Below are 23,646 nucleotides of genomic sequence, written 5' to 3'. Positions count from 1 at the left end.
ACTCACCATATGAGTTCTGATGTCGACTACGTTCAAAGGAGTAGTTGCAGCAATGATAATGTCATCAGGATTCTTTTCCAAACCGGAGTACGGATCTTGCGCGTACACGGGTATTCCAGTCAGACGATAGTACTCCTCCAACGTAGGCATGAGCTGATAATCCGGAAAGGTGAAGCAGTGATACGTTGGATCGTAAAACTGTACCAAGGTGGGAAGGGTCCCATCCACAATGTTGGTATTGAGCAAAGGCAGAAGTTTTCCATACTTCTCCTTGAAAGCCTGGGGGTTGACCACTAGTTTTCCGAGCTTTCCCAGTTCCTCGACCTGGGGAATCTTGAAGGTGTATTTCCTAGCTCTCTTTCTTCCGTAATCCATGGTATAGATCCTTAAGTCCTTTCTCCGTTTCTCTCTTTCTATGAATTTGAAAACGTTCGTTATTTAGTTTCCTTGAAAAACGACTCAAAAAAGACTCTTTTTGTTTTTAGTTATTATGAATGAATGATGCATGAATGCATGAATGCACACACAAGAGTTTTAAACAAACATGGCGTTGAATGGTATAGTGGTCATGAAGTCAAAACGCAAACCTCGCCCCAAATGGTAAACTAAGGATAGGATTTTTGTACCTGTAGAACGGGTTCTAGGGGTCTCAGAGTTTTTGCTCAACCTTAAAGATACGTTGATTGGTATCTATAAGAGAGTTTTCTCTGAGTGTAGTATCTGCGTGACAATTACTTCTGTAATCACCGCTCTACGTCCTAAAAAAGGCTTTAAGTGGGGTTAATGTGTTTCTAGGTCCTCCTGGTACAAATCAGTCTCGGAATGCAGTGGCGCAGTTAATCACAACCAGCCAGGCAAATCCCAAGAGTAGAATTGTGAACCAAGATTAGAGGGTCTTCACCGGGAAGACATCCTCCATCCTATCTTATGTTGCACTCAAATCCGGGTATAGGATTTCTCACCACAAGGGGGAATCAAGCCCTTTCCCGATACAGAATAAACAAAATAAACAAATATAAATGCAACAAACACATGATATGACACAGAGGTTAGGCAGGACCTCTCTTGTTTAAGGGGGAATTTGGCATCCCTAATTCCTCATTGGGGCTGGACCATCAACAGGTCAACCATTGGTTTGGATGAAAAACCAAGGTTTTTAACACTTATATCCCCAGCAGAGTCGCCATTTTTCTGTGGTTGTCGTTTTTTTACCTCCCCGTTTCATTTGGGAGGACGGCACGCTAGACCCTTCTCGCGAAATTTGGGAGGAGAATGCGCCCGTGGTGGGATGAATTTTATTTCAGTTCTTCCTACGATATCACACGAACTTTCTTATTTGTCCTACGAGTAGGAAAGGGAAAAAAAGATCTCAACTAAACCCTAGGAGTTTGCTAAGTGTGGGGATTCACCTAGACTAGAAATTCTGGAGTCCGGGGGGTCGGTTATACATAGGGAAGTGTTTAAACACCCTACATATCTGTAGTACTCTACAGGAACCTTCTCTGTGTCATTGTGATTGTGTTTATTGCTAATGATTGGGAAAGTTTCTCCTTTGTGTTAGGAGAAGGAATTAAATTGAATAAAAGAAAGACAGACAGACTGACTGACTATTTTTGGTATTTTATTAGCTCGCTGAGATTCCTTGTGAAACTCATGCCTACATATCCCTAATGGAAGTCAGAGCTTAATGTAGTTCGGGGAACTAATTAATTATTAATTATTTTTTGGTGCCTTGCTCGAAGCTCAAGGTTGAAGCTTGAATTAAATCTTTGTTTACGGTAAAGAGACATGAAGTCATCTTTATAGAGAGGTATTTCTACTATTCCACCACAAACATTAAAAGAGTGACAGAATAACTGAATTCATTTCATTCAAGAGGGGGACCTTACTTGTGTATGTGCAAGTATACCAGTCAAATGCCTCTTAAATGAAAGAAAGATGCTCATCAAAATTAGGGAAAGTTACCACATGTCTGGGTTTTACTGCCAGCTCATGCCTTTTAAAATCCTAAACGGGAGACTTGATTGAAATTGAAATGAAATGTAATGTTTGTTTGTTTGAATGTGGTGAGATAGAAGAAAGATCTCTCTATAGAGATAAGCTATGTCTATCTACTGTATAAAAGATTTGATTTTTAACTGGCTTGTATGAGGCCCAAGCTTGAGGCTTTTTTGATTGATTGATTATTATTATGACTCTGGGAGAAAACTCCACTGGGGATTAATTTACAAGGGATTTTTATGTTCTGTACAAAGCCCAGAATTGAGGCTGACTCTACTTAGGGAAAATCTATTTTGATGGGTTTTATTTGGTGTTCTGTACAAAGCCCAGAATTGAGGCTGACTCTAACTAGGGAAAACATTATTTTCTGCCTTGTATGGAGCCCAAGGTTGTGGCGGACTCTTAAATAAACTGAGTATGGATGACTCTATGGGAAAAGATCCTAGATGTTAGGAATCTTTGACACACGACATATGGTTTATCTGCCTTGTACAAAGCCCAAGGTTGTGGCTACTGAACAATGAAGGACTCACTGGGGAGACTCTATTATCTGCCTTGCACAATGCCCAAGGTTGAGGCTGACTATTAACAGGGGAGTTTTATTGTTTTAGTGCCTTGTATGAAGCCCAAGGTTGAGGCTAACTGTTTTTGTTGGGTTTTGACTCTACTAAAGGATTTATTTATTAAAAGACTGATTTTTTTTGGAAGCTAACCCTTTCCAGGGATTTTGACTCAGCTGGAGAAATTGTCTGTTAAAAGACTGATTTTTGTCATGTTTTTTGGAGGCTGACCCTTTCCATGGGTTTTGACTCTTTTGGGGAAATTATCTCCTAAGAGAAATGAATCTTTGGTTTTTGAAGAAGTGATTTTGGAGGCTAACCCTTTCCAGGGGTTTTGTTAAAAATGAAAGAATGTGTTTGGAGGCTAACCCTTTCCAGGGGTTTTTGTTAAATTGATTGGCAGAAAGATTATCTAGTGGAGACTTCTTGTTTAAAGCCCAAGATGAAGGCTGACACTTGCTGAGGATAAGCAAACATGGATCCTAGACTCTGCTAAGGAAAATTGATGAAGATAAGGGTGACAGAGACTGTCCATGTCTCTCATTCCAAAAGGTGTACTCAATGTAAAATTGAGACAAACTTAGCTTGTTTAAAGTCTGGTTAAAATCGGAAGAAACTCACCGGGGTATGTTAAAAGGTGACTAAAGACCTGTTCCTATGTTTATAAGAAACCTGATGGGTCCTTGTATACAAGCTCAAGAGGAAGCTGGAAATGCTTTTAAGAAGCCTGTGGGTCCTTGTACAAAGCCCAAGAGGAGGCTAATCGAGGGTCATCGAGGGTCTTTGTTATAGCACAAGAGAAAGCTATGTAGTTTTGAACTTATTTTGGCTTTAAGCAAATGGGTAAGAGGTTTCACCGGGAATAATTCCTCTTTGGGTGGATGTGTCCTATTTTTTGGATTTCTAAGGTTTTTGCCAAGATGTTTCACCGGGAATAATTCATCTTGGGGGTTTGAACTACAGATCTCTAATTAGGAAAGAGCCTTCACCGGGAAGACATTCTCAATCCTAGGCCATATTCCTATAATATATATAGTTTAACTGTCCTAAGGTTTATACTCAAACGTAGTTCTAAACTAATATATATGCACAATTTTATATTTGACAGTAATTTAAACAAAGACTGTAAATTGAAAGCTTGTAAAGCCTAACCTGGATGGAGTGGAGGCCATTGAAGAAGTATGTACAGAGCCTCAACAGTAATTGGTGGATAACAGTTGAATATATATGATAAACAGTTAATGGTTTTTGAAAACAGAAGAAGTGAAGATGGACATAGGTCACATAGGTATCTGAAGAGTTTCACCGGGAATAATGCCCTTCAAATACCAGAAGAATGTTTTGAAAACAGAAAGAAGATTTTGAAAATACAGTTTTGAAAACAAGCTAAGAAGAGAAGAAAGTGTTGGGACTTATACTCTATTAGAGGCCCAGAGATTATTTACTGTTTGTGAAGCAGTGAAAATGAAGATTGGAATGATGTAAGTTTTTGTTGTTTGAAAACCTTAATCATCTTGTTTAATCGGTGATCGAAAACAATTTTGAAAATTGACAAAAGTCAACTTAATTAAGGTAAAGATAAATCTCTTTACCTAATTAAGGCCTAAACAATTAGGGTTTTATCATAAAATTATCCACAAAATAATTAGGTTAAAACAAAATGAGTATATATATCTAAAGTATTTAAGAAAACACTTAAAAACATACTATTTTAAACCTAATAAAAATACATGAAATAAATAATATTTTTTATGATTTTTTTGATTATTCACAAAATAGATATATTAAATAATAAGTGTGTGAAAAATGAAGTGAAAATAACTTAATTTGATAGGTGAATTAATTGTGTGAAGTTTGTGAGAAAAATGAAAGAAAATGGGTGTTAAAGAAATAGTTTGGCCCTTAGAGGATTTGAACCCACGCCCTCTAGGTCACACACTCAAAACAAACACCACTGAGCCAACGCGCGTGTGGTGATAGTAAGCTGGTTTCAATGCAATTCATATAATGTTCAAGTGTATAGAAGCAAAAAAAGAAAATAAAATCAAAAGGTCTGAGGCGAGGGGGATTCGAACCTCAGACCTTGGGCATGAGGAGACTAAGAGCGCATGTGTGACCACTGGGGCAAGTTATTCATTCGTTTATGAAACACATATCATTAAATATAAAATAAACTCTGTTCAGAGATTTGAAAAATGGCGCCACCCTCCATCTTCGTCTTCAACCTCAAGCTCCAACATTTTTGAAATTCTGATTCTCTCAAATCTCAACCAATGGCCCAGGTGTAAACATGAAACTTGTTCTAAACTTACTCACGATTCTAAATATGTAACTAACACAAATTTATATTAACTACATCTAACTAATTTACTAAAAAACGTGAAGAACCCTAAAATTTGAAAATCAAATTAAATGACTATACTGAAAGATAAATGAATGATGATAGAGGGTTTTCAATCCTCTGATGATGCTGAACAAGATAGAATCGAGCTTTATCACAAAGAGTGCTTAAATGAAAGAGATGGAGTTCAGAAACTTACCTCTAAAAATGGAGGTCGTGAGGATGATAGAGAGCACCTGGGCTTGTATGAATGATCCCAAAAACTTCCTTGGGACTCAGTGATGCTAACTGGATGCTTGTTGTGTCCTCAAACCTTCTGAATTGCTCTACTCGACTCCTTCGATTTGAGCTTCAAGTGAACATGGAGGATGATGAATCTGGAGTTACAGATGAGCTGCAGCCATCTGAACAGCTTCACTATGATCTGAGGAACGTGCCTGGATGCCTAACCTTGCTTGGAACCTCCTGAATTGTTCTGTGGTCCTCCAACTGCAAGTGCTCTAAATGAGAGGTGAAGATGATGATTCTCCACGCCCAAAAGTGTTCCAGAGGTTTGGATCACCTCTAAATGCCTCCCTCAATGTGTTTGAATACTCATTTTCAAAGAGAGAGCTTTGGTTTGAAGAATCCGAGTCTTCTTGCCAAAGGACCTTTGAAAAAACTAAGTATGAAGAAAGAAAAGAGAAAGCAAGAATTCTGTTGCTTTGGTGTGTTTTTCTACTGAGGTATGCTCTCCTATTTATAGGCAAATGGTTCAGTATAGTTGCAGAGGAGTGAGCTTGCTTAGTGAGGTTGATTTGGTTTTCTTGGCCATGAAGGAAGTTTGCAAATATCTCTTATGCAATGATGAGATTTTGATTCCATTTGATCAATCCCCTAGCCCTCGATTTTGCTTGATCTTAGGGGACAATTCTGAGACAGAAATGAGCTCTAATTGGTTGGTGAGAAGATTCCTTGGGTGATTCATCAATTTGCCATAAATTCCCAAATGTAATCATTACATAATCACATGTTCTTGTTTTGGGAATCTTCCTCAATTCTTATGCTATGGTGAAAATGAATGCATGGCATGTTTTCAGGTGTGGTATGGGTCGTGTAGCATCCATAAATGAGGTCATGTGCACAAAATTTCAAAGTTCAAAAATGAGGCATGACCTATAATTTCACTTCATGAGGCCAACTGTGAACAAGCATAACTCTTAGCTCAAAATGAATTTGGAGAAGGTTGAACACAATTTGGAAAGCCCTAAACATCTACTTCAAATCATTAGTTTATGGTTCCTTCAGAATCATTAGGGAAATTTGTGAAAAATGAGCCCAAAGTTGGATGAAAACTAGGTTAAAAACACTTAGAAAAATTTCTAAGTTTTTATAACCTAAAGCTTCAAAATTCCAAAACTCTTAAATGGTTGATCTTTTGAAAAAAGTTCCTATGTAAGATGTTGTTTTATTTTGCAAGATCTACAACTTTCATCTTGGAAGTTTTTTGAGTTGTGTAGGTGAAATTTTGAGTTCCCACAATGCCCTCAAAAACCCTAATTCCCGACTTTTTGCTCCTTGATGATTCTTTTTGAATTTCTTTGGTCAAATGACTTTAATATCCATATATTGATGATTTTGATCTTTGAAAGACATGGTTTGACCAAAAATCTTAAAAGTCAAAGGTGATCCCATACAGTTGACTTTTTCCAGATAAAGTGAGATTTTGGATTTTTGTGTAGAATCAAGATCTTCTCCTCAAATGAGTGATGTAAATGGGTTATATTGAGGTAGTAGAGGTTCTTGAATCATGTCTTGAGTTTTGGATCCATACCTCTCATGGTTTGACCAAAAATCTTAAAAGTCAAAGGTGATCCCATACAGTTGACTTTTTCCAAATAGAGTACTACGGATATGTAGGGTGCTTAAAACCTTCCCTATGTATAACCGACCTCCCGGACTCCAGAATTTCTAGTCTAGGTGAATCCCCACACTTAGCAAACTCCTAGGGTTTATTTGAGATCTTTTTCCCCTTTCCTCCTCGTAGGATAATTAAAAAGTTTGTGTGTTATCGTAGGAAGAACTGAAACAAAATTCAACCCACCCCGGGCGCATTATCCTTCCAAATTTCGCGTGAAGGGTCTAGCGTGCCGTCCTCCCAAGTGAAACCGGGAGGTAAACAAAACGACACTACAGAAAAATGGCGACTCTGCTGGGGAAAGTAATAACCTTAGTTTTTCATCCAAACCAATGGTTGACCTGTGCTGGTCTAGCCCCCAATGAGGTATTAGGGATGCCAAATTCCCCCTCAAACAAGAGAGGTCTTGCCTAACCTCTGTGTCATTTCATGTGTTTGATGCATTTATACTTGTTTATATTTTTATGTTCTGTATCGGGAAAGGGCTTGATTCCCCCTTGTGGTGAGAAATCCTATACCTGGATTTGAGTGCAACATAAGATAGGATGGAGGATGTCTTCTCGGTGAAGACCCTCTAATCTTGGTTCCCAAATCTACTCTTGGGATTTGCCTGGATGGTTGTGATTAACTGCGCCAATGCGTTCCGAGACTGATTTGTACCAGGAGGACCTAGAAACACAATAACCCCATTTAAAGCCTTTCTTTTTAGGACGTAGAGCGGTGATTACGAAAGTAATTGTCACGCAGATACTACACTCAGGGAAAACTCTCTTATAGATACCAATCAGCGTAACTTTAAGATTGAGCAAAAGCTCTGAGACCCCTAGAACCCGTTCTACAGGTACAAAAATCCTTAACCTTAGTTTACCCTAGGGCGAGGTTTGCGTTGTGACTCCATGACCACTATACCCTTCTACGCCATGTTTGTTAAAAACTCTTGTGTGTGCATTCATGCATTCATGCATTCATCATAATAATAAAAACAAAGAGTCTTTTTCGAGTCGTTTTTCAAGGAAACTAAATAACGAACGTTTTGAACTTCATAGAGAGAGAAAAAGAGAAACAGAGAAAGGACTTAAGGATCTAAACCATGGATTACGGAAGAAAGAGAGCTAAGAAATACACCTTCAAAATTCCTAAGGTCGAGGAATTGGAAAAGCTTGGAAAACTGGTGGTCAACCCCCAGGCTTTCAAGGAGAAGTATGGATAACTTCTTCCTCTTCTCAGCACTAACATTGTGGATGGGATCCTTCCCACATTGGTACAGTTTTACGATCCAACGTATCACTGCTTCACCTTTCCAGATTATCAACTCATGCCTACGTTGGAGGAGTACTCTCGTCTGGTTGGAATACCCGTGTACACGCAAGATCCGTACTCTGGTTTGGAAAAGAATCCTGACGACATTATCATTGCAGCAACTACTCCCTTGAACGTAGTCGACATCAGAACTCATATGGTGAGTAAAGGAGGAATTCAAGGATTACCCTCCAAGTTCCTATTGGAACAAGCTCGGTACTTCGTCAGCATCCAAGATATGAGTGCTTTTGAGGAAATCTTGGCATTGCTTATCTACGGATTGTTTTTGTTTCCTAACATTGACAATTTTGTCGACATCAACGCAATTAAGATCTTCTTAATTGGAAATCCAGTTCCAACCTTGCTTGCGGATGCTTACCACTCTGTGCATTCAAGAAACCTGTAGCGAGGAGGATTAATCACATGCTGCGTACCGTTGTTATACGAATGGTTCGTCTCACACCTACCAAAGTCTAGAACTTTCTAGAACATGAGGGATGGCCTTCACTGGTAACAGAAATTCATATCCCTCACTCATACGGACATTGATTGGTGTAGTCTTGACAACGACGAAACCAAGATCATCTTCAGTTACAGAAGTTATCCCAACGTACCCCTTATTGGAACTAAAGGAGGAATCAGTTATAATCAAGCTTTAGCCCGTCGTCAATACGGCTATCCCATGAAAAACATACCAATTAGTATTCAATTGGAGGGTCTGTTCTTCAAGAACATCGACGATCATGGCAACATGCTGAAGAAGGAAATTGTCCAGGCCTGGCGTATTGTTAAACTATGGCCTAGGATTGAGAATGTCTTCCCGGTGAAGGCTCTTTCCTAATTAGAGATCTTTAGTTTAAACCCTCAAGATGAATTATTCCTGGTGAAACATCTTGAAAAAGCCTTAGAACCCAAATTGGATACATCCATCCAAGGGGAATTATTCCCGGTGAAACCTCTTACCCATTTTCTTAGAGCCAAAATAAGTTCAATACCACATAGCTTTCTCTTGTGCTATTACAAGGACCCTCGATGACCCTCTATTAGCCTCCTCTTGGGCTTTATACAAGGACCCATCAGGTTTCTTATAAACATAGGAACAGGTCTTTAGTCACCTTTTAGCCTACCTTGGTGAGTTTCTTCCACTCTTCAAACCAGACTTTAAACAAGCTAAGAATGTCTCAATCTCATATTGAGTTCACCTTTTGGAATGAGAGACATGGACAGTCTCTATCACCCTTATCTTCATTAATTTTCTTCCTTAGCAGAGTCTAGGATCCATAGTTGTTTTTTCAGTCAGTGTGAGCCTTAATCTTGGGCTTTAAACAAGAAGTCTCAACTAGATAATCTTTCTGCCATAAAACCACGGAAAGGGTTAGCCTCCAAAACCAGTCCTCTAAAGTCATAATCCCTTGGAAAGGTTTAGCTTCCAAAAATTAAACTTTCAAAAGATAAACTCTCAAGCAGAGTAAAACCCCTGGAAAGGGTTAGCCTCCAAAATCAGTCTTCTAAAGTCATAATCCCCTGGAAAGGGTCAGCCTCCAAAATCACTCATTTAAATCCAAATTCCCTGGAAAGGGTTAGCTTCAAAAAATTAAACTTTCAAAAGATAAACTCTCAAGCTGAGTAAAACCCCTGGAAAGGGTTAGTCTCCAAAGTCATTCCTCTAAAGTCATAATCCCTTGGAAAGGTTTAGCTTCCAAAATTAAGCTTTTAAAGTCAACTCCCCAGTAGAGTCAAGCTTCCAATCTGGGTCTTTCATTCAACAAAAGCACAATCCTCAGTAGGGTCAATCCTTAGGATAATCCTCAATAGAGTCAAAAATCCCCTATGAGTCAAAAGATCCCACACTGGTAGATCTTTCTTTTAAAAGTCAGCCTCAACCTTGGGCTTTCTTCAAGGCACATACTCCTCTTAGAGTCAAAACCCTACTCATAGGTATTCCCCTAGAGAGTCAGCCACAACCTTGGGCTTTATACAAGGCAGATAATAGAGTCTCCCCAGTAAGTCCTTCATCATCAAGTAGCCACAACCTTGGGCTTTGTACAAGGCAGATAAACCACATTTCATGTGTCAAAAGATTTCTAACCTTTAGGATCTTTTCCCCATAGAGTCATCCATACTCAGTTTATTTAAGAGTCTGCCACAACCTTAGGCTTTGTACAAGTTAGAAAACAATGTTTTCCCTAGCCAGAGTCAGCATATATATATATATATTCCCCAATTAAGAGTCAGCCACAATTCTGGGCTTTGTACAGAACACCAAATAAAATCCATCAAAATAAACACTCTCCAACTAGAGTCAGCCTCAATTCTGGGCTTTGTACAGAACACAATACCTTTTAGTTTAAGTTAATCCCCAGTGGAGTCATCTCCCAGAGTCAATAAAATCAATCAATCAAAAAGCCTCAAGCTTGGGCCTCATACAAGCCAGCTAAAAAATCTAATCTTTCAAACAGTAGGAAGACATAACTTATCTATAGAGAGATATTTCTCCTATCTCACCACATTCAAACAAACAAACATTTCAATTTCAATTTCAATTTCAATTTCAAACATTCTCCCATTTAGGACTTTGAAAGGCATGCTCTGAGGCAAACACACCCAGACTTGTACACTTTCCCTAATTTGGATGAGAATCCTTCTTTCATTCAAGAGACACGCGATTGGCATACTTGCAAACATACAAGTAAGGTCCCTCTATTAATGAAATGAATTCAGCTTTTCTGTCACTTTTTAATGTTTGTGGTGGAATAGTAGTAATACCTCCCTGTAAAGATGATTTCATGTCTCTTTACTGTAAACAGAGATTTAATTCAGGCTTCAACCTTGAGCTTTAAGGAAGGCACCAAAAATAATTAATTTCCCTAATTAGTTCCCCGAACTACGAAAAGCTCTGACTTCCATTAGGGATATGTAGGCATGAGGTTCACAAGGAATCTCAGCGAGCTAATAAAAAAACAAAAATAGTCAGTCTGTCTTTCTTTTCATTCAATTCAATTCCTTCTCCTAACACAAAGGAGAAACTTTCCCAATCATTAGCAACAAACACAAACACATAGACACAGAGAAGGTTCCCGTAGAGTACTACGGATATGTAGGGTGCTTAAAACCTTCCCTATGTATAACCGACCTCCCAGACTCCAGAATTTCTAGTTTAGGTGAATCCCCACACTTAGCAAACTCCTAGGGTTTATTTGAGATCTTTTTCCCCTTTCCTCCTCGTAGGATAATTAAAAAGTTTGTGTGTTATCGTAGGAAGAACTGAAACAAAATTCAACCCGCCCCGGGCGCATTCTCCTTTCAAATTTCGCGTGAAGGGTCTAGCGTGTCGTCCTCCCAAGTGAAACGGGGAGGTAAACAAAATGACACTACAGAAAAATGGCGACTCTGCTGGGGAAAGTAATAACCTTAGTTTTTCAACCAAACCAATGGTTGACCTGTGCTGGTCTAGCCCCCAATGAGGAATTAGAGATGCCAAATTCCCCCTCAAACAAGAGAGGTCTTGCCTAACCTCTGTGTCATTTCATGTGTTTGATGCATTTATACTTGTTTATATTTTTATGTTCTGTATCGGGAAAGGGCTTGATTCCCCCTTGTGGTGAGAAATCCTATACCCGGATTTGAGTGCAACATAAGATAGGATGGAGGATGTCTTCTCGGTGAAGACCCTCTAATCTTGGTTCCCAAATCTACTCTTGGGATTTGCCTGGATGGTTGTGATTAACTGCGCCAATGCGTTCCGAGACTGATTTGTACCAGGAGGACCTAGAAACACATTAACCCCATTTAAAGCCTTTCTTTTTAGGACGTAGAGCGGTGATTACGAAAGTAATTGTCACGCAGATACTACACTCAGGGAAAACTCTCTTATAGATACCAATCAGCGTAACTTTAAGATTGAGCAAAAGCTCTGAGACCCCTAGAACCCGTTCTACAGGTACAAAAATCCTTAACCTTAGTTTACCCTGGGGCGAGGTTTGCGTTGTGACTCCATGACCACTATACCCTTCTACGCCATGTTTGTTAAAAACTCTTGTGTGTGCATTCATGCATTCATGCATTCATCATAATAATAAAAATAAAGAGTCTTTTTCGAGTCGTTTTTCAAGGAAACTAAATAACGAACGTTTTGAACTTCATAGAGAGAGAAAAAGAGAAACAGAGAAAGGACTTAAGGTTCTAAACCATGGATTACGGAAGAAAGAGAGCTAAGAAATACACCTTCAAAATTCCTAAGGTCGAGGAATTGGAAAAGCTCGGAAAACTAGTGGTCAACCCCCAGGCTTTCAAGGAGAAGTATGGAAAACTTCTGCCTCTTCTCAGCACTAACATTGTGGATGGGATCCTTCCCACATTGGTATAGTTTTACGATCCAACGTATCACTGCTTCACCTTTCCAGATTATCAACTCATGCCTACGTTGGAGGAGTACTCTCGTCTGGTTGGAATACCCGTGTACGCGTAAGATCCGTACTCTGGTTTGGAAAAAAATCCTGACGACATTATCATTGCAGCAACTAATCCCTTGAACGTAGTCGACATCAGAACTCATATGGTGAGTAAAGGAGGAATTCAAGGATTACCCTCCAAGTTCCTAATGGAACAAGCTCGGTACTTCGTCAGCATCCAAGATATGAGTGCTTTTGAGGAAATCTTGGCATTGCTTATCTACGGATTGTTTTTGTATCCTAACATTGACAATTTTGTCGACATCAACGCAATTAAGATCTTCTTAATTGGAAATCCAGTTCTAACCTTGCTTGCGGATGCTTACCACTCTGTGCATTCAAGAAACCTGCAGCGAGGAGGATTAATCACATGCTGCGTACCGTTGCTATACGAATGGTTCGTCTCACACCTACCAAAGTCTAGAACTTTCTAGAACATGAGGGATGGCCTTCACTGGTAACAGAAAATCATATCCCTCACTCATACGGACATTGATTGGTGTAGTCCTGACAACAACGAAACCAAGATCATCTTCAGTTGCGGAAGTTATCCCAACGTACCCCTTATTGGAACTAAGGGAGGAATCAGTTATAATCAAGCTTTAGCCCGTCGTCAATACGGCTATCCCATGAAAAACATACCAAGTAGTATTCTATTGGAGGGTCTGTTCTTCAAGAACATCGACGATCATGGCAACATGCTGAAGAAGGAAATTGTCCAGGCCTGGCGTATTGTTAAACTATGGCCTAGGATTGAGAATGTCTTCCCGGTGAAGGCTCTTTCCTAATTAGAGATCTTTAGTTCAAACCCTCAAGATGAATTATTCCCGGTGAAACATCTTGAAAAAGCCTTAGAACCCAAATAGGATACATCCACCTAAGAGGAATTATTCCCGGTGAAACCTCTTACCCATTTTCTTTGAGCCAAAATAAGTTCAATACCACATATCTTTCTCTTGTGCTATAACAAGGACCCTCGATGACCCTCGATTAGCCTCCTCTTGGGCTTTATACAAGGACCCATCAGGTTTCTTATAAACATAGGAACAGGTCTTTAGTCACCTGTTAGCCTACCTTGGTGAGTTTCTTCCACTCTTCAAACCAGACTTTAAACAAGCTAAGAATGTCTCAATCTAATATTGAGTTCACCTTTTGGAATGAGAGACATGGACAGTCTCTATCACCCTTATCTTCATTAATTTTCTTCCTTAGCAGAGTCTAGGATCCATAGTTGTTTTTTCAGTCAGTGTGAGCCTTAATCTTGGGCTTTAAACAAGAAGTCTCAACTAGATATTCTTTCTGCCATAAAACCACAGAAAGGGTTAGCCTCCAAAACCAGTCCTCTAAAGTCATAATCCCTTGGAAAGGTTTAGCTTCCAAAAATTAAACTTTCAAAAGATAAACTCTCAAGCAGAGTAAAACCCCTGGAAAGGGTTAGCCTCCAAAATCAGTCCTCTAAAGTCATAATCCCCTGGAAAGGGTCAGCCTCCAAAATCACTCCGTTAAATCCAAATTCCCTGGAAAGGGTTAGCTTCCAAAAATTAAACTTTCAAAAGATAAACTCTCAAGCTGAGTAAAACTCCTGGAAAGGGTTAGTCTCCAAAGTCATTCCTCTAAAGTCATAATCCCCTGGAAAGGTTTAGCTTCCAAAATTAAGCTTTTAAAGTCAATTCCCCAGTAGAGTCAATCTTCCAATCTGGGTCTTTCATTCAACAAAAGCACAATCCTCAATAGGGTCAACCCTTAGGATAATCCTCAATAGAGTCAAAAATCCCCTATGAGTCAAAAGATCCCACACTGGTAGATCTTTCTTTTAAAAGTCAGACTCAACCTTGGGCTTTGTACAAGGCACATACTCCTCTTAGAGTCAAAACCCTACTCATTGGTATTCCCCTAGAGAGTCAGCCACAACCTTGGGCTTTATACAAGGTTGATAATAGAGTCTCCCCAGTAAGTCCTTCATCATCAAGTAGCCACAACCCTGGGCTTTGTACAAGGAAGATAAACCATATTTCCTGTGTCAAAAGATTTCTAACCTTTAGGATCTTTCCCCCATAGAGTCATCCATACTCAGTTTATTTAAGAGTCTGCCACAACCTTAGGCTTTGTACAAGGTAGAAAACAATGTTTTCCCTAGCCAGAGTCAGCATATATATATATATATATATATATATATATATATATATATATGAGGAGGGATCAAATTACACCCGAAGAGTTACACCACGAGTTACACTCGTTCAATAACTACATCTCGAAATAATATTTTTTAAATTCAACCGTTGGATTGAAACATAATATCATATAGATCATACCTATAACGTTAATTTTTTAAATTCAACTGTTGGATTGAAACATAATGATTTACTATATCATCAAGATATCCAAAGATTAACGTCAAAATGAGCTTTCCTATAACGTTAATTTTGATGTTATTCAATGACATAGTAAATCATTATAGATTAAGCTCAAACTTTATAGGAATGATCTATATGATATTATGTTTCAATCCAACAGTTGAATTTAAAAAATATTATTTCGAGATGTAGTTATTGAACGAGTGTAACTCGTGGTGTAACTCTTCGGGTGTAATTTGATCCCTCCTATATATATATATATATATATTCCCCAATTAAGAGTCAGTCACAATTCTGGGCTTTGTACAGAACATCAAATAAAATCCATCAAAATAAACACTCTCCAATTAGAGTCAGCCTCAATTCTGGGCTTTGTACAGAACACAATACCTTTTAGTTTAAGTTAATCACCAGTGGAGTCATCTCCCAGAGTCAATAAAATCAATCAATCAAAAAGCCTCAAGCTTGGGCCTCATACAAGCCAGCTAAAAAATCAAATCTTTCAAACAGTAGGAAGACATAGCTTATCTCTATAGAGAGATATTTCTCCTATCTCACCACATTCAAACAAACAAACATTTCAATTTCAATTTCAATTTCAATTTCAAACATTCTCCCATTTAGGACTTTGAAAGGCATGCTCTGAGGCAAACACACCCAGACTTGTACACTTTCCCTAATTTGGATGAGAATCCTTCTTTCATTCAAGAGACACGCGACTGGCATACTTGCAAACATACAAGTAAGGTCCCTCTCTTAATGAAATGAATTCAGCTTTTCTGTCACTTTTTAATGTTTGTGGTGGAATAGTAGAAATACCTCTCTGCAAAAATGATTTCATGTCTCTTTACTGTAAACAGAGATTTAATTCAGGCTACAACCTTGAGCTTTAAGCAAGGAACCAAAAATAATTAATTTCAATAATTAGTTCCCCGAACTACGAAAAGCTCTGACTTCTATTAGGGATATGTAGGCATGAGGTTCACAAGGAATCTCAGCGAGCTAATAAAAAAACAAAAATAGTCAGTCTGTCTTTCTTTTCATTGTAGCGGGGAAAATCTGACATCGAAGCCATGAGATTGACTCAAATCAATATTTCGTTTGAAATCGCCACCGCGCTTTATTTCTTCAAAGGAAAAGGGAAAAGAACGAAAAAACCCAAAGTTTTGTTTTTAAAACAAGAAAGAGAACTCAGGTTCGGGTGTTGATTATATGAGGGGAAGGTTTAAAGCACCCCTCATATCTGTGGTACTCCACAGGAACCTTTTTGAAAATCTGTGTCGTGTGTGCTAAAAAAAAGGGTTTGTTTTATTTTTAAAATAAGCTCGGCAAAGCGTTAAGCTTTGTGCCTACATACCTCCTCGGTGCAATGGAGAAGTCAGAGCTAATGTAGTTCCGCTTAAAGGGAAAAACGTTTTTAAAACGAATAAACACTTTATCGTCGTTGGAGAGAAATACTCAGCCATTGATCTTGAGCATGAGAACAAATGAGTTCTTTGCTTCGCAAATGAAAGAAGGGCTCCAACTCGGATAAAATCGAAGAGTATGCCACTAGCTCTCTCACGCGGAAAAGATCTCATTATATCAATCAATTTCAAAATCGTGGGATATAACCACTCGTTCCGACAATTAACAGTGTCTAAACTTTTGAAGAAAAGAGGCCACTAAGGGCAAAAGATATTTTTTAAGAAAAAAAGGTTTTGAAAAGATTTGCAAACATAAGAATATTTTGAAAAAGGGAGAAGATTTTGAAAATTTAAGAATGGGAGGAGATGAAGAGGCTATCCTATTGCGTAAAATAAAAGCTAAGGAAAGAAACGGTCTAACCGAAGAAGAAGCCAACACTTGACATTATGAGTCAAGGTAGATTTCCCATCCTTTGGAATATCAATACTAAACCAACATTATCACTTGGGGATCCAGATGAACTTATTGTCTTAGCACCACTTTGCATTAAGCACATTAAAATTCTAACAAAAATCGGGCAGAGTAACGGCTGTTTTCGGGTAAAATCCTTATCTCAATGCCTTGGAATTAACCATCAAGGGCTTTCAAGGAAATACCTGCACACATAAACAGACAACAATCCAATGCTAGACAGACAGAACAATCACAGAGAAATAACAGAATGAGAGTCCAGAGGTCCTAAGTCCATAAGTCCGAGTCTCCAGAATGCTAGGGATAGTAACCAATAGTCCAAAAGAAAGCCTTAGGTGTTTTTTAGATTTTTGTTATTTATTAGTGTTTTTGCATAAAAGTAAAGTATGGTCCAAGTGGACAAAAGATAAATAGCGGAAACATAAACATATGTCCAAATGGACAAAGAGAAAAATAGCGGAATGTAAATATGATGAAATGATAAAATAAAGCGATAAAGCGAGAAATATAAAGAGCGGTATAATAAATTGTGGAAATTAAAGTTAGTTGTTAGATGTTAAAGATAACCATCTTGAAACTTGTCAAGTATGTTATCAAAGTTAGTAGTAAAGATCGATGGTGAGTGAAGGATGTTCTCGGATTTAAATTCAATGGAACTTTATCAGAAGCTTGATAAAATCATAGCGACTACACGATAAATTTCCATAAGTCTTAAATCAACCGCATACAATTCTCTTTCATATTTGATCTTTTTTGTTCGGGACACGAAATATTGCGCTATGTTAAGCAGATCGCCAAGTGATTTATGTAGAAATCACCCTACAACGAGGCCGGTCAAAACTTTATGTGCTAATGCATGCGAGAGAAATGATATGTAGATCATTCTCCGAAAGAAATACCGCACGAAAAGAAAATAGGTAACGATCTAGTCTTTACTAAGAATCCATAAGAATTCTCAAAGTGTTAAGACTTTCATCGATCAAAAGAAAAAAGAGAAGAAGAAGATAAAATGCATAAAGTAAAGTCAACTCACACTATCATTAATATCATTCATCTAATATTATGGATTTGGTCCTTTCAAACCTATCAACATCCTAGATCCAATGATATTAATGAAATGGAGGAAGAAGAATAAAATTCACAAAAGACAATCATCTCACACTATCATTAATATCATTCATCTAATATTATGGATTTGGTCCTTTCAAACCTATCAACATCCTAGATCCAATGATATTAATGAAATGGAGGAAGAAGGAAGCCAAAACAAGCATAAAAAAGGCAAAAAACCACATTCTGCCAGCAGGAAATCGATTTCATGCAGGGGGAAATCGATTTCCATAGTGCAGTTTTCAAAAAAAAACAAGTTACGTTCAGCAGGAAATCAATTTCAGCCTTAAGGAAATCGATTTCATCAGTGTAAATTTCAACAAAAACATCATTTAAAGGCATGAAACTTGATTTGAACAAATATACAAACACCTTATGATCACACATCAACTTGAGCACGAAATTTCCATCACAAAACCAGCAAATATCATCAATATAGCATCAAAGATGCATTGAACACAAGCAATAAAGATCTACATCATGGATCTAGCAAATTACCACTTCTTGAACAAAAGTCTTGGAGTAGCTTCAAGAGCAAGCACAAAGTGTATAGATCCTTCAAATTTGGAGATGAACAACCAAAGAAAAGAGAGAAATGTAGGAGGTTTAGGAAAGGGTGAGAAATGAATTTGCAAGCAATTTTTTGGCTCTCCAAGCTTGAGAAATGAGAGAGTAGTGGCCTCTATTTATAGGATGAGAGCAAGAGTAGTGGCAATTTGGTCATTTGCTCTTAGTTAATTAACTTGTGTTTAATTGGTGATTAAAGTGGCATTTAAATGGTAAAAAATGGTAAAATGAGGTTAAAATGGAATTAATGAAGGGAATTATTTTGGTGAGGTGGAAAATTGGTAAAATGACAAAAATGGTCAAAGAAAATAGGTGCCAAAATCAAATCAAGCTTCCCTCTCTATTTTTTTGAATTTCGCCTTAAGGAAATCGATTTCCCCCAGGAGTGAAATCGATTTCACTCTGTTCCAGAAGAGAATTTGGCACAAAATACACTAGGGAAATCGATTTGCCCAGGAGGGAAATCGATTTCATGCTGTCCAGAATGTGATTTTGTTGAAAATTGCTGTAGGGAAATCGATTTACCCAAGAGGGAAATCGATTTCATCAGTCCAAAATGTGGAAAATGCCTTGTTTATTGCATGTCTTGGCTTGGTACCTACAAAACAAAAGCTTACAAAGAAACAAAGCAATATTTTTGGTATTTGGGTTAGTATAATATGCATACAAGATAAACAATCATTGGTGTTTGACGGTCCCTATTATTGATGAGGTGAGTGCAACACCACAAACAAAACTTCCAAGTGAAGCTCTTGATTAATGATTGGGATATGAATGATATATGATCTTAGGGTCAAAAATTGGGGTATGACAGATGCCCCTATTTAAGTTTCTTCGATCCGGAGGTACGATGATTACAAATCTTCGTTTTGACGAGATTGAAGAGACTTAAATATATAAAACACACAATTTTTGATCCTAAGATGCAATGCAAAGGTTTAATGAATGCATATGATGATGATGAAACATAGCAACACTGGGGATGCAAAGGAAATCCACTGGGAACACAAAATGTCTTTGTGGGAAGAATTCCACTGGGGAAGATAAGAATCTGTTGGAGAGACGAAACTTTGCTGGGAAAAGAAACTTCACTGGGGAAAAAATTTCGCGCCAGAGAGGTTAAAGCATCACCTTTCACTAGGACGAGAATAGGGGACATCCTCTTTCACTGGGGATGAGAAATATGCATCCTCTTTCACTGGGGAATCAAAATACCTATCCTTCGTTAACAGAGAACACACCATCGTTCCACTGATGATATGAATAGAAATGCATCGACGTACCACTGACGATGAAGATAACAAAATACACCCACGTTCCACTGAAGGTGAACTACCAACGTCCCACTGGAGGTAGAAAGAGATGTATCTCCGTACCACTAACGATAACATATACCAACGTTCCACTGAAGGTATTGAAGAGAAATACATCGACGTACCACTGACGATGAAGATAACAAAATACACCAACGTTCCACTGAAGGTGAACTACCAACGTCCCACTGGAGGTAGAAAGAGATGTATCGCCGTACCACTAACGATAACATATACCGACATTCCACTGAAGGTATTGAAGAGAAATACATCGACGTACCACTGACGATGAAGATAACAAAATACACCAACGTTCCACTGAAGGTGAACTACCAACGTCCCACTGGAGGTAGAAAGAGATGTATCGCCGTACCACTAACGATAACACATATACCAACGTTCCACTGAAGGTATTGAAGAGAAATACATCGACGTACCACTGACGATGAAGATAACAAAATACACCAACGTTCCACTGAAGGTGAACTACCAACGTCCCACTGGAGGTAGAAAGAGATGTATCGCCGTACCACTAACGATAACATATACCAACGTTCCACCGAAGGTATTGAAGAAAAATACATCGACGTACCACTGACGATGAAGATAACAAAATACACCAACGTTCCACTGAAGGTGAACTACCAATGTCCCACTGGAGGTAGAAAGAGATGTATCGCCGTACCACAAACGATAACATATACCAACGTTCCACTGAAGGTATTGAAGAGAAATACATCGACGTACCACTGACGATGAAGATAACAAAATACACCAACGTTCCACTGAAGGTGAACTACCAACGTTCCACTGGAGGTAGAAAGAGATGTATCGCCGTACCACTAATGATAACACATACCAACGTTCCACTGAAGGTATGGAAGAGAAATACATCGACGTACCACTGACGATGAAGATAACAAAATACACCAACGTTCCACTGAAGGTGAACTACCAACGTTCCACTGGAGGTAGAAAGAGATGTATCGCCGTACCACTAACGATAACACATACCAACGTTCCACTGAAGGTATTGAAGAAAAATACATCGACGTACCACTGACGATGAAGATAACAATACACCAACGTTCCACTGAAGGTGAACTACCAACGTCCCACTGGAGGTACAAAAAGATGTATCGTCGTACCACTAACGATAACATATACCAACGTTCCACTGAAGGTATTGAAGAAAAATACATCGACGTACCACTGACGATGAAGATAACAAAATACACCAACGTTCCACTGAAGGTGAACTACCAATGTTCCACTGGAGGTAGAAAGAGACGTATCGCCGTACCACTAACGATAACACATACCAACGTTCCACTGAAGGTATGAAGAGATGCCCCTTTGTACCAATGACGGTGAAGAGCAATCAATAATACTTTTTCAAAGATTTAAGGATGCAAACGCACATGCATAATCTCAATATTGATTGTCCAGCAACCAAAATTCAATCCATGACCAAATGGAAAGAAGCTGCCCCAAAAAGACTGGACCAAGTGAGGGAAAAACTCACTGGTCTTCTGTTCGTAGACATTTGAACAGAATAACTGAAACATGTTATCCACCTAGAAACAAGTTCAGTGGGGATTTTCAAGGAAAGTGAGCTTTTGCTGCTTAAGACACTCTAAATGAAAGAGCAATCTGATTGACAGTAAACTTCATGATAGCAAATGTGAATGTATGACTGTTTTTTATGCATGTTAATGATGCATATGCTGCCAAAACTTAGCACAAGAATGAACTCAAGAGATGGAGTACGAAAATAGCATAATCAAGCGTGTCTCAAGCTGAACACCGGAGCAAAAACTCCTATAACAATCTTTTGATGGCTTCAGAATAAATGCTACCCAACACTGAGGGAACATTGGAGCTGAGAGAACAAAAATAACTGAGTTCTACATCATCTTCGAACCAGGCCAAAAGTACATTAAGTGGGCTATATTCTTCCCCTTTTGCATATGAATACATCAACATATCCATTCCTTGTAATGCACTCATGAATCAAACAAAACTTCTTTTATATTTTTCAAAAAAGGATTTTGTTGAGATCAATTTTCTTTTTGTGTCAAAAATTACTATCAACAATAAATGACAATTTGAGAGATATGAAAGAAATAAGATTGCCAATAAAGGGTAAAGGCTCGAACTTTTTTAATAGAATGGTAGCTTGCAAAAGGCAAGACCCCATAGATGATTACAAAGTTTGGAAAGTGGTAATTTTGTGGGAAAGGTACATTGAAATGTAATGACCCTATCCTCTCTCTCAACTTGGAATTCCTAAGCAAAGGCTTCCGTTGAAATGTGTTGAACTTCTTCATGATAAACAGATGACTGCTGATGATCAAGTCTTGTCAGATGTAGTTACTTGCCATGAATCCCTAACTTTTGCCTGGACCGCCCTTTCGGGTTTTTAGTCCACCGGGTATTTTATTCTGTTTATGTCTCTAATTTTTGCCTGGACCGCCCTTTCGGGTTTTCAATCCACCGAGACGCTCTTTTTTGCCTAAGCCGCCCTTTCGGGTTTTCAACTTAGCGAGCTGTTCTTTTATTATTTTTTTAGGCGAAGTATTTCTTGACTACATCAGCATTCACGGGACGTGGGAGCTCCTCTCCATCCATAGTTGCAAGAATTAATGCACCGCCAGAGAAGGCTTTCTTAACAACATATGGTCCTTCGAAATTAGGAGTCCACTTGCCCCTTGAATCGGAGGTGAAAGACAAGATCCTTTTGAGCACGAGGTCGCCTTCTCTGAAAACACGAGGTCGAACCTTCTTATCAAAAGCTTTCTTCATTCTTTTCTGGTATAACTGACCATGGTATAAAGCCGTCATTCTCTTTTCTTCTATCAAATTCAATTGATCAAACCTGCTCTGACACCATTCAGCCTCAGATAACTTGGTTTCCATTAAAACTCTCAGTGATGGAATCTCAACCTCAATAGGGAGCACTGCTTCCATACCATAAACCAAAGAAAAGGGAGTTGCCCCTGTTGAAGTACGAACAGATGTATGGTACCCATGCAAAGCAAATGGGAGCATCTCATACCAGTCCTTGTACGTAACAACCATCTTTTGCACAATCTTCTTAATATTCTTATTTGCTGCTTCAACAGCTCCATTCATCTTTGGCCTATAAGGCGAAGAGTTGTGATGTTCAATTTTAAAACTTTCACACAGTTCTCTCATCATACTGTTATTCAGATTAGAGCCATTATCAGTAATGATCTTGCTCGGTACACCATATCTGCAGATGATGTTGTTCTTGATAAATTTGACCAAAACTTGCTTTGTCACATTAGCATATGAAGCAGCTTCTACCCACTTGGTAAAGTAATCGATTGCTACCAGGATGAATCGATGTCCGTTCGAAGCCTTGGGTTCAATCATGCCAATCATATCGATACCCCACATAGAGAAAGGCCCTGGAGAAGAAATAACATTGAGAAGTGTCGGAGGCACATGAATCTTGTCAGCATACACTTGACACTTGTGACACTTCTTTACAAACTTGTAGCAATCAGATTCCATTGTAAGCCAATAGTAACCTGCTCTAAGCATCTTTTTAGCCATCGAATGTCCATTGGCATGGGTACCAAAAGATCCTTCATGAGTTTCATGCATCAACATGTCTGCTTCGTGTCTATCCACGCATCTGAGCAAAACCATGTCATAATTCCTTTTATACAAAACATCAGCATTGATGAAGAAACTACCATCTAGTCTCCTCAAAGTTTTCTTATCCTTATTTGATGCCCCAAGTGGGTATTCTTGAGTCTGAAGGAAGTGCTTAATATCGAAATACCAAGGCTTTTCATCTGTTGATTCCTCAACTGCAAATACATGAGCAGGTCTATCAAGAT

This window comes from Vicia villosa, unplaced genomic scaffold, assembly GCF_029867415.1.
Source record: "Vicia villosa cultivar HV-30 ecotype Madison, WI unplaced genomic scaffold, Vvil1.0 ctg.000739F_1_1, whole genome shotgun sequence".
Classification (NCBI taxonomy): domain Eukaryota; kingdom Viridiplantae; phylum Streptophyta; class Magnoliopsida; order Fabales; family Fabaceae; genus Vicia; species Vicia villosa.
This window is presented reverse-complemented; position numbering follows the sequence as displayed.